A 13005-nucleotide genomic window follows, 5' to 3' on the forward strand; every position below is an offset into this window, starting at 1 on the left:
TACAGTATGTTAGATCCCTCAAAATTAGGTTTAGTACCCCTTATATAGGAGTTGAAATCGTGTAGGGACAAAATAACCTTGTCCCGGACAAACTAGAAAAAATCCCGCACGTAGAGTCCAGGACAGCGCCACGCTCTGGCGGCAGTGAGCGATTTACAATATTGCTTGCTTTGAATTGTATCCCTTAAATTGTTTGTCTTCCATTTGGGGGGACAAACACCAAAGGGTGTCCCCCCATTTTCTCCTCTTTTTTTATTCGTTTAATTTTCTTTCTTTTTCTTCCGCATTTTATTCAATTTTGCTCCAAATCTCTTTATTTTCATACTGCTTCAAGAAATAAATAATATAATTAATACTAAAAAGACGATTAAAAGTACTAGCACGTGAGGCAAAAATATTTAAATATATGCATTTTTTACCAAACATCACCACCCCACACTTAAACTCTTGCTCGTCCTCGAGTAAGCATTAAAATCACTCTCAATAAATCAAGCCTAGAAAAACCACTACTTCGGTTGACACAATCAATTAGGCCCTTTAGCAACTCGAACCATCTGATATATACTTCATGATCATCGTGCAAGATATACAAGTCACAAACAAACAACAAACGTCTAACCTCCTAACCTCAGAGAGGGAATCTAACTCACCAAATTTAAACTCGCTCACCTTCTCTGTCAAATAAAGATAATAACATCACATATCTAATCATAAAACAAGTGCCCTCACAAGAATAAATAGTCCATACACTCAAATCAAAGAATGAATATAATTTAAGAACTTAACATCAAAGAACAACTCTCGCACTCACAAACGAATTCACATGTATGCACAAAAAACCATAAGCTTGCCCATTATGTACATCTCTAATAATTGAGTGTGCTCGACTAGAATCAAATAGGACTTTAACAGGTTGTAATGTTGGCTAAGGGACGAGTAGGAGAACTATATAATAGTGACTTACACTTCCCTAAGCACTTCACACTTTTAGACTTTATCACCCACTATTTTCATCTCTTAAGTTTATTTCCAGCTCTCTCGTCATCAATTGTTTCACAAGTATTTCCTTCATATCAAGACCGTTTCATTTTTTTCAAAGCAATTTTTTTCTCTTTTCTTTATTTTTCATGTCACATTCTTTTAAAGAGGCCTTTTCATCACTTTTCAGCTATCGTTAGTCACCATTTTTCACTTAATCATCCCTTTCTTCAAATTTTCATTTATTATCACAGCCTAAGCAATACTACTCAAGGAAGAAGGGTGAAAAAACTAGGGATTCAACAAAAGAATCAATGCAAAAATACGGCTTCCAAATAAAATGCTACAAGCTCAAAGGGCTAACTAGTGGTACAATATCTGAAAAGGCTAAAATTCACAAGACATATCAAAGAAAGCCTATTATCATCTTCTAAACAAAGCAACACTTTTATTTTGCTTCAAGAACATGCAGGGCAAGTTCTAGACTAAGATGCAAACATGGAATATATATATATATATATATATATATATATATATATATATATATATATATATATATATATATATATATATATATATATATATATATATATATTAAATCCTCACCCCACATGGTACAAGTATCAATCAAGATGGATCAATTCTACTCTAAGACAGACAAGATCATAGTGAACGACAAAATAAGAATAAGCTATATACAGAGTCACAACCCTGAGCTTAGGTGTCAGAAAGTCTATTATTTTATTCATTACTCAAGCACTTAGAGGAAAGTACTACTCAAGCTTAGGCCTAAATATGCTAGTATCAAACAAGTCACAAAGATTTTTCTTCTCCCCCTTTTAGTACTCCAAAAAAAATCTAATCATAAAAATTTAAAAAATTATCCGGTTCAAACCAATGGGGATTATTACAAAAGACAAACCAATGGGGATTATTACCTAACTAAAACTAACTAGAAAAAAAATATTTTTGGATTTTTTATTGGACCTTAATCCCTCAAGATCCATCGTCGGGAAAATTCTAAGTTTTCTAAAACAAAATCTCAATTTTCATTTTTTTTTAAATTTTTTTTATTTTTACAAAAATCACTACACTAAGAAAGAGTACTACAATTAAGTTAAGATAGCAAAAAAATCACCCCGACAATCTCCTCACCCCATACTTAAAATTGTGTAATGTCCTCCATGCATCCCATAAATAATAAGAGGGTAAAAGAGACTCTCTGATAGGCCAAATACCGAAGCGTTAGCAGCTCACGGGATACTCAAACTTCTCCCAAGTATGCTCCTTTGTGCGGGGCACCCCACACTTAGTTGCAACCATCTGCTCGATTTTTCACAGACCTATTGACTTTGATTCCATGCTCCTACTCCTACAAAACATAAAAACAACACTGCAAAGATAACACAAAAAATAGTAAAAAAGAAAAACTAGAATTGGGCTGCTTCCCAACAAGCACTTGATTTAACGTCGCTCCATGACGCCATCACTTTCACCACTTGTCCTTCCACTCTGAGAATATGAATTGCGCCCCAAAATTTGCATCAATTTTTCTATCACGTTCTTGGAGCGGTGGTATAAAAATAAAGAAACTAAGCAATAGATATCGCATCTTGCATTTCTTGGCCCTTAAGTGAGGGATGTCATTTTGTCTCCTTGGCATCACAAATTTCAGTATATATGCACATTATTCCTTATCCATTGACTCCTCCATATCCTCGAATGGAACAATTCTCGTGTCACCAACCAAACATAATGTTGAAAAGTGTTTAGAATGACATTAAATGCGTTCCAATTCCAAAACTGCATTATGTTTGACGTCATCAATAACATATACTCCATCAACTTCGGCATCATCAATAAGAACATGGTCTAATAATTGGTATTCTCATTTTAGCTCCTCAATTTGGCCTAGAAGATTTTTTTCAGCTTCACACATCTCATCACTAAATTGTTGGGAGTTACACGCATCAACCTTTGCACTGAATTGAGCCTGCAAGTCGTGAATAGAATTGCCAAATTGGTCGATCTCTTGTCTCAATCCAGCTCTTCCTTCTATAAAGTGTTGCAACTCATTCATAATTTTCTCACGGAAACCTCAATACTCCTCTAATAATTTCATGTGCATATCAAGGATGCGAACACCATGTTCCACATCATCAAATTCGTTACTCCTGTCAAACTCACAAGAATTATTAGAATCAACATAAGAAGGGATTGGAGTACGATAACAACACTTAGGATAATTATTCCAATTTCCACCACAAATAGTATATGATTGAGATGGTGCACACAACTCGGTCCTAGAAATAAGTTTACACCGTTGCCACTAGTGAGGTCCTTTACAATATGGACAAGGATCACAAAAACAAGAATACTTACCATTCCACCACTTTTTGTTCAAAGATGCCATGTAAACAAAATGTAGTACTAACTACACTAAACGAAAATTAAAAACTTGAATAGACAAAAAAAGTAAAAGTCTAATCTAGTAAAATAGTTAATTTCTAAGTCCTCAGCAATGGCGCCAAAAACTTGTTGCTCCCAAACGCACACCCAAGTATACGTGATCAACAAGTAATGTAGGATTGTAAGTTCAGATATCGTACCCATGGGGAATTGTGATTAACTATCAAAAAAATTAAACCCAAACAATTAATCTATTCAAGTAATTTTCTAAAGTATGAATATTTAACTAAAACTAATCAAGAGTAACAAACTAAGATAGTAATGAAAACAAGTCGGCAATATTAGAGACGAATTCAATGAGAGACTATTCTAAAGCTACGGGTTAGCTAACAATCCCGTTGGGTCTTCTACTTTAATTGTCCAATTAATTTATCTAGTTAATTGATTGACAGAGTTAATATTACTCGTAGTATTCTCCCGAAGCACTACTCGTCTATTGAAGCTAACCTAACGCCTATATTCCTATGGAATTAGGATTAATAAGAATGCATTAATAATTTCCATATAATAACCAAGCAAGACGATTAGGTATATCCCGATCCTAACCTCAAATTAGTTCCCGATGCTCGAGTTCAAGATCTTGCTCTACTCAATCTTATATGCAATCTAGAATTTTCTCTCCTGACTTCAATCATAGACTCGTAGATAATCTTCAATTGGTGATCAAGTAATCAAATAATTAAGTGCAAGATTGAATAAATAAAATAATAAGTGCAATTCAAGTTTTAAACTACAACGCTCATGTAACACCTCACTGTCACGCCCTAAAAACTAAGGTGGGACGTGATTGGCACTCGACCCAGGCAACCTGTCGAGTGAACCCTTAACTAAGTTGTACTAAGAATCATGATAACTAAAGTAACCCAAAATGACGCCATGGAATATTTATTATCTAAAAAAATAACTAAATTCCAACTGAGAGTTAAGTTATAAGTTTCGACAAAATACCCAACTCAGAATACAAATTGTATAATACCCACTATACTAAGTCATGAGCCTCTAAGAATATTGAATTTTTATGCCCTTCGGGCATACCCAAATGCTAAAACAATATAAATAATACTACATTTGAGTCCCCACCGAGAAGAGAAGCGTGGAAAAACTGAGCTGGAAGCTAGTCCTATCCTATAGTGCCGGGAACGTGATCAGTATTATCTGCATCCATGAAAAAAAAGAAACGGGCCCTCATGGGCTAAGTATCACGATAGGATACCCAGCAAGTCTTATAGGCTATCTCCTAAGAAGGTGGAGGAGACCTTCTGGAATAAATATAACAAGAAGAAAAGATATCCACATAAAGCATGTAGGCAATTTAAGGTCTGAAACTGATAAGACTGAGACTAAAATTGTATGCTAATCATGTAAACAAATAACAAATAACAGATAACAAAAAAATATAATTTAAGCTAAACATAGTGGCCCTGCGTGCGTGAGATCTGGCAACACGTACGGGGGAGTGTAGGCTCATCTCCCCAACAAATAATAGCCCCTACGAGCATGGGGTAACTAACCTTGGCCCTGGTGGTACTCACGCAAGGGGAGGTTGGCTAGCTCTCCCTTCTGAATGTGATCACATTAATGCATGAATGAATGCTGAAACTGAAATTTAAACTAATTGTAAATATCACAAATTAAAGCACATAAGAAATAGTAATGCATGTAGGCATATAATTCTGTCACATATAAAGTAGTACTGAACAAGGATAGAGTAAATTGAATGTTGGAGTATAAGAAGACATGGCTTAGATTTATCGACACATGAAGCGCGGGGGTTCTTGTAAAATTCCCTACTAGGAAAATAAGCCTCAACTCACCTCAAAGCTACGTGCTCACGGCAATTCACGCTTCTTTCAAGAAATCCCGATTCACACGTCTATCTACATCAAGACCCAAATCACACATGTCGTGATGGCGCCTATCTCAGTACTAGACAAGCTAACAACATCAATAAACCACAATTTCTTTAAGTTTGAAAAGGGCTGTCACGACACAAAATCTTACCCGTCGTGATGGCGCCTATCTCAAAACTAGGCAAGCCGAAAATCTCAATAAACATCAATTTCTCTTAAGTTTGAAAATATAATATTTAAACACAATACAAACACTCCCCAAAACCTAGTGTCACTGAGTACATGAGCATCTAAAATGAATACAAGTCTGGAAAATATAGTCTATAATAGTCTGAGACCAAATACAGTAAACAAAGAGATAGAGAAGGAGAGACAAGGTCTGCAGAATACGACAGCTACCTCAAAATCTCCTGAAAATCAACCACTCGAAAGGATCAACACCCGCTATGTCCGGGAACACCTGGATCTACACACGAAGTGCAGGGTGTAGTATGAGTACAACCAACTAAGCAAGTAACAATAATAAATAAGGAACTGAAGATAGTAACGAGCTACACAGTTATGGTTCATTTCGAGTAATTCCAGCAAAGAATAGACATGCTATCAAATCTGGCAGATTAATGTCAAATCAATTTTTATACAGTTCCTATTCATGTAATCCGTATATCAACAATCTTTCATAGATTTCACAAAAATGACAGATAGCAACTAAGTGCAACAACAAATGGAAATCAAGTACAACCTCTTAAAACAACAATCACTCACTGGGCTCCCAGCCCTCATCACTCTCTAGGCTTCCAGCCCTCATAACTCCCTGTGCTCCTAGCCCTTATCACTCTCTCAATGGGTACCCGCGCTCACTGGGGGTGTACAGACTTCGGAGGGACACCTACAGCCCAAGCGTTATAATCTACACGGACAACTCACGTGCCATAATATAAATATCTGGATTCGTACGGCCAACTCACGTGCTATCATATAATATAAGGATCCGCAGGGCCAACTCACGTGCTATAGTATAATATAAGGATCCGCACAGCCAACTCACGTTGTATAGTATAATATAAGGATCTGCACGGCCAACTCAGGTGCTGCACGGACAACTCACGTGCTATAGTATCAATATCTCACAATTAGGACCTCAGCCTTACTCAGTCATAAATCTCTCCAGTCTCTCGGGCTCTCAATAATCATGAGATCAGCCCAAACAACAATGATACGACACATCAATAATGAACAATAGAGACTGAGACAAATTAATCAAGTAAACTATGACTGAGTACAAGACAACAATTTAAGCAGATAATTTAACAAGTACGCGACCTCTGTGGGTCCCAACAGTACTATTACATAGCCTAAGCATGATTTCTAACATGATTTATAATCAAATTTTATTAACACATAGAGAGCATATAGCTAACAACAAATTATTCGACTTTATAGTTTTCTGGGACGGACCAAGTCATAATCCCCTCGGTGCACGCCTGTCACCAAGCATGTGCGTTACCTCCAAAATAATCACATGATACAAAATCCGGGGTTTCATACCCTCAGGACCAGATTTAAAATTTTTACTTACTTCAAGCCGTGAAATTCTTATTCTGCAATGTCCTTTCCTCGTGAATTGGTCTCCAAACGCCTCGAATCTGGTCATAAATAATTTGTTACAGTCAATAAAATTCATTGGAATTAATTCCATAAGAAAATAATGATTTTTCATAAAAATCTAAAAATTAGCTCAAAAATCGCCCGTGGGGCCCATGTCTCGGAACTTGACAAAAGTTACAAAATCCGGAAGCTCATTAAACCACGAGTCTAACCATACCAATTTTACAAAAATCCGACCCCAACTCGACCCTCCAATCTTCAATTTAAACCAAGAGGGTTTTCAAATTTTCTTAACTCAATTCACCAATTAAATGATAGAAACAACCATGGATTCGGGTAATTTAACAAATATTAAGTTAAGAACACTTACCCCGTTCTTTCCTCTGAAAATCATTCAAAATTCGCCTCAATCCGAACTCCAAATCGTCAAAAACTTAAAATAAGACGAAGTTCCATTTTCAGAACTTAAACTCACTGCCCAGGCTTTTCTTCTTCGCGAATGCGGTCGGTGCCTCACGTTCGCGAAGCACAAAATAGCTCCCGTCCAAATTCCTCCTTTGCGAATGCGAATCACCCTCGCATTCGCGAAGCACAAAATGCCTCTGCCTCAATGCCTTCTACGCGAATGCGTTCAACCCATCATGAACGCAATGCTTCGTTCCCCCTCTCTACGCGAACGCGACACCCCCTACGTGAACGCGTAGACCAATTGCCTGAGGTCCTCGGCTGCTTCCTCTCTTCTTCGCGAATGCGTAACACCTCTAGCATTCGTGATGCACACCCAGTCCACCCTTCGCGAACGCGTTCTTCTCTTCGCGAACGCAAAGAGGAAATATTGCCAGCCTCTCAGTTCCTCTTCGCGAATGCGAGGCTCCACTCGCGAACGCGATGGAGGAAACGAGATGGTGCATCAAAAAAATTCCAGCAGAGTTCCAAGTCCATAATCCAACCCGTTAACCATCCGAAACTCAACCGAGCCCCTCGTGACCTCAACCAAATATACCAACAAGTCCTAAAACATCATACGGACTTAGTCAAACCCTCAAATCACCTCAAACAATGCTAAAACCATGAATTGCACTCCAATTCAAGCCTAATTTCTCTACGGACCTCCAAATAATATTCTGGACACGCTCCTAAGCCCAAAATCACCATACAGAGCTATTGGAATTATCAAAATTCGAATCCGAGGTTGTTTACACATAGGTCCTTATCCGGTCCACTTTTCTAACTTAATTTTTCAATTATGAGACTAAGTGTCTCATTTCACTCCGAGTTCCTTCCGGACCCGAACCAACTAACCCGATAAGTCATAAATCAATTGAAAGACATAAATTGAGTAGTAAATGGGGGAACGGGGTTATAATATTCAAAACGACAGACCGGGTCGTTACATTCTCCCCCTCTTAAACAAACGTTTATCCTCGAACGGGTTTAGAATAATACCTGGAGTCTCAAATAAGTGTGGATATTTGTTTCGCATCTCCTGCTCAGTCTCCCAAGTAGTTTCTCCGACTGGCTGGCCTCTCCACTGCACCTTTAATGATGCTATGTTCTTTGACCTCAGCTTTCGAACCTGTCGGTCTAAAATAGCCACCGGCTCCACATCATAAGTCAAATTACCATCCAGCTGTACTGTACTGAAATCTAGAATGTGAGACGGATCCCCGACATACTTTCGGAGCATGGATACATGGAATACTGGATGAACACCTGATAGACTTGGTGGCAAAGCATGTTCATAAGCCACCTCCCCAATTTTCTTAAGTATCTCAAAAGGCCCAATATACCGAGGGCTCAACTTGCCCTTTTTCCCGAACTCAACACACCCTTCATGGGTGAAATCTTGAGCAAAACCCTCTCCCCAACCATGTGAACAACATCACGAACCTTCCTGTCGGCATAACTCTTCTATCTAGACTGTGCCATGCGAAGCCATTCCTGAATTACTTAGACCTTCTCTAAAGCATCCTGAACCAAGTCAGTACCCAATAGTCTAACCTCACCAGGCTAAAACCAACCCACCGGAGACCGATACTGTCTCCCATATAAAGCTTCATACGGAGCCATCTGAATGCTTGACTCGTAGCTATTATTGTAAGCAAACTCTGTGGGTGGCAGAAATTGATCCCCAAGAACCCCCAAAATCAATGACACAAGCGCGTAGCATATCCTCTAATATCTGAATAGTGCGCTCGGACTGTCCGTCCGTCTGAGGGTGAAATGTTGTACTCAACTGAACCTGTGTGCCCAATTCTTGTTGCACTACCTCCAGAACTGTGAGGTAAACTGCGCCTCGATCTAAAATAATGGACACCGGCACACCGTGTAGGCAAACAATCTTGCAAATATAAATCCCATCCAACCGTTCCGAAGAATAATTAGTACCGACTGGAATAAAATGTGCAGATTTGGTCAACCAATCTACTATCACCCAAACAACATCAAATTTTCTCAAAGTTCGTGGGAGTTCAACTACGAAGTCCATAGTAATATGCTCCCACTTCCACTCTGGAATTTCAAGTCTCTGTAGCAATCCGCCCGGTATCTGATGCTCGTACTTTACCTGTTGACAATTTAAACACCGAGATACAAACCCAACTATATCTTTTTTCATTCGCCTCCACCAATAGTGCTGCCTCAAATACTGATACATCTTTGCGGTGCCTGGATGAATAGAGTATTGCGAACCGTGAGCTTCCTGGAGAATCATCTCACGCAAACCATCTACATTAGGTACACATAGCCTACCCTACATCTGTAATACACCATCATCTCCAATAGTAACTTCCTTGGCATCACCGTGCTGAACCGTGTCCTTAAGGACAAGTAGATGTGGATCATCATACTGGCACTCTCTGATGCGATCATATAAAGAAGACCGAGAAACCACACAGGCCAAAACTCGATTTGGCTCGGAAACATCCAATCTAACAAACTGATTAGCCAAGGCCTGAACCTCCAAGGCTAAAGGCCTCTCTTCTACCAGTAAGTATTCTAAGCTGCCCAAACTCTATGTCTTATGACTCAAGGTATCGGCCACCACATTGTCCTTTCCGGGATGATAGAGAATGGTGATATCATAATCCTTAAGCAACTCCAACCACCTTCGCTGCCGCAAAATAGATCCTTCTGTTTAAAGAAATGTTGTAGACTCTGATGATCAGTATACACCTCACACTGGACACCGTACATGTAATGCCGCCAAATTTTCAAGGCATGAACAATAGATGCTAACTCAAGATTGTGGACTGGATAATTCTTCTCATGTACCTTTAACTGTCTGGACGCATAGGCAATCACCCTACTATCTTTCATAAGTATTGCGCCGAGACCAATCCGCGACGTGTCACAATACACAGTATAAGACTCTGAACCTGTAGGCAACACCAATACTGGAGCTGTAGTCAAAGCTGTCTTAAGCTTCTGAAAGCTCTCTTCACATTCATCCAACCACATGAACGGAGCACCTTTCTAGGTCAATTTAGTCATAGGCGATGTAATAGACGAGAAACCCTCCACGAAATGACGATAATAACCAGCCAAGCCAAGAAAACTCCAAATCTCAGTAACTGAGGATGGTTTGGGCCAGTTCTGAACTGCCTCTATTTTCTTCGAATCCACCTTAATACCTTCACTGGACACTATATGTCGCAAGAATGCCACCGAACTAAGCTAGAACTCACACTTAGAGAATTTGGCATAAAGTTTCTCCTCTCTCAGCCTTTGTAATACAATACCCAAGTGTTGTGCATGCTCCTCCTGGCTACGTGAGTACACCAGGATATCATCAATGAATACCATGACAAATAAATCAAGATATGGCTGAAATACACTATTCAACAAATGCATAAATGCTGCTAGGGCTTTGGTTAGCCCAAAAGACATCACAAGAAATTTATAGTGGTCATAACGAGTCCTGAATGCCGTCTTTAGAATATCCAAATCCCGAATTTTTAATTGGTGATACTTAGACCTCAAATCAATTTTGGAGAACACCCTCGCTCCGTGAAGCAGGTCAAATAAATCATCAATACGCGGCAATGGATATTTATTCTTTGTTCAACTACCTATAATTAATGCACATCCGCATAGTACCATCTTTAGTTTTCACAAACAGAACCGGTGCACCCCAAGGTGACACACTAGGCCTAATAAACCCCTTTTCAAGGAGTTCCTGAAGTTGCTCTTTTAATTCTTTTAACTCAACTGGTGGCATACGATACAGAGGAATAGAAATGGGCTGAGTGCCCTGCACCAAGTCAATACCGAAATCAATATCCCTGTCGGGTGGCATACCCGGCAGGTCTGCAGGAAATACATCTGAAAAGTCTCAAATCACCGGTACTGAATCAATAATAGGAGCATCTGTATCAACATCTCTCACAAAGGCCAAGTATGACAAGCATACATTTCCAACCATACGTTGGGCCTTCAAATAAGAAATTACCCTGCTAGGAACAAGATCAAGAGAACCCCTCTATTCAACCTTTGGCAACCCCGACATCGTCAACGTCACGATTTTTGCGTGACAGTCCAAAATAGCATGACATGGAGACAACCAATCCATACCCAGGATTACATCAAAAATCAACCATACCGAGTAATAAGAGATCTACTATAGTCTCCAATTCTCCAATAGTTACCACACACGACCGATGCACATGATCCACAGTAATAATATCGCCCACCGGTGTAGATACACAAACAGGTGAAACTAAGGACTCACAGGGCATATCCAGATAATGAGAAAAATATGATGATACATATGAATAAGTGGAACCAGGGTCAAATAATATAGAAGCCTCCCCGTGGCACACTGAAACAATACCTGTGATCACTACGTCTAAGGCAACAATATCTCGCCTGGCAGAAAAAGCATAGAATCGAGCCTGCCCGCCTCCTGATCGGCCTCCCCCTCTTGGGAGACCCCTAGCTGCTGACCCCCACCCCGAGATGACAGGGCGGGTTGTGTAACTGCTGGTGCTGGTGTCGTCAGTCGAGAACTCTACTGTGAAACCCAACTCAACAACCTAGGACACTCTCTCTTAAAATGACCAAATTCTCCGCACTCGAAACAACCCTTCCTCTGATGGAACTGCTGCTCCTGATACCCCGAGGGATGACATGTAGAAGCCTATGCGGACAAGGCATGATGAGAACTCTACACTGGTAGTGCACTGAATGAAGACTGTCCTGAGTGAGCACTGTAAGAACCATGGCTAGCTGATGCACCACGATGAATTAGATGACCCGTCTGAGCATGTCTGTAAGAATGACCCCTACCATGGTGAAACTCACCCCCTGAAGGAACACCACCGTAATCACCCGGATCATGAGGCCTCTTAGCCTCTCTCTCTCTACGTTCCTCGCTACGAACCATCTCTATCTGCCGAGCAATGTCCACTAGCTCATCAAAAGTAGCACCAGATACTCTCTTCCTAGTCATAAGTAACTGCAGCTGATATGTGAGGCCATCAATGAACCTCCTTATCCTATCCCTATCAGTGGGAACCAACCAAACTGCGTGACAAGCCAACTCAGAAAATCTCATCTCGTATCGCGTCACGGACATATCACCCTAGCAAAGCTGCTCAAACTGTCTGCACAACTCTTCTCTGTGGGACTGAGATACAAACTTCGCCAAAAATACCATGGAGAACTGATGCCAAGTAAGGGATGCTGCGCCAACAGGCCTACGTCACTCGTAAGTCTCCTACCATTTTAGTGTAGACCCAAAAAACTGTAAAGTAGTTAATGAGACCCCACTGGTCTCCAAAATACCCACTGTCTGAAGCATCCGTTGACACCTATCCAGAAAATCCTGAGCATCCTCTGACTCAGTACCGCTAAATGGTGGAGGTCGAAGCCTCTTAAATCTCTCAAGTCTCCTCTGCTCATCATCTGCTATAACAAGAACTACAGGGGGCTAAGCAGCTACAACCAGCTGGGCTGGTAGTGCCCCCGGTATCTGAAGTCCCTGTACTACATGGTCTGGAGTATGGGCAACGGGGGTATTAGTACCTCCCCCAGCCTGAGAAGTGACAGGTGCTACCTGAGCCGAAACCACCTGAGCAAGACCAGTGCAGGCTGCCAATAT

The sequence above is a fragment of the Nicotiana tomentosiformis genome, chromosome 12 (genome assembly GCF_000390325.3).
Source record: "Nicotiana tomentosiformis chromosome 12, ASM39032v3, whole genome shotgun sequence".
Classification (NCBI taxonomy): Eukaryota; Viridiplantae; Streptophyta; class Magnoliopsida; order Solanales; family Solanaceae; genus Nicotiana; species Nicotiana tomentosiformis.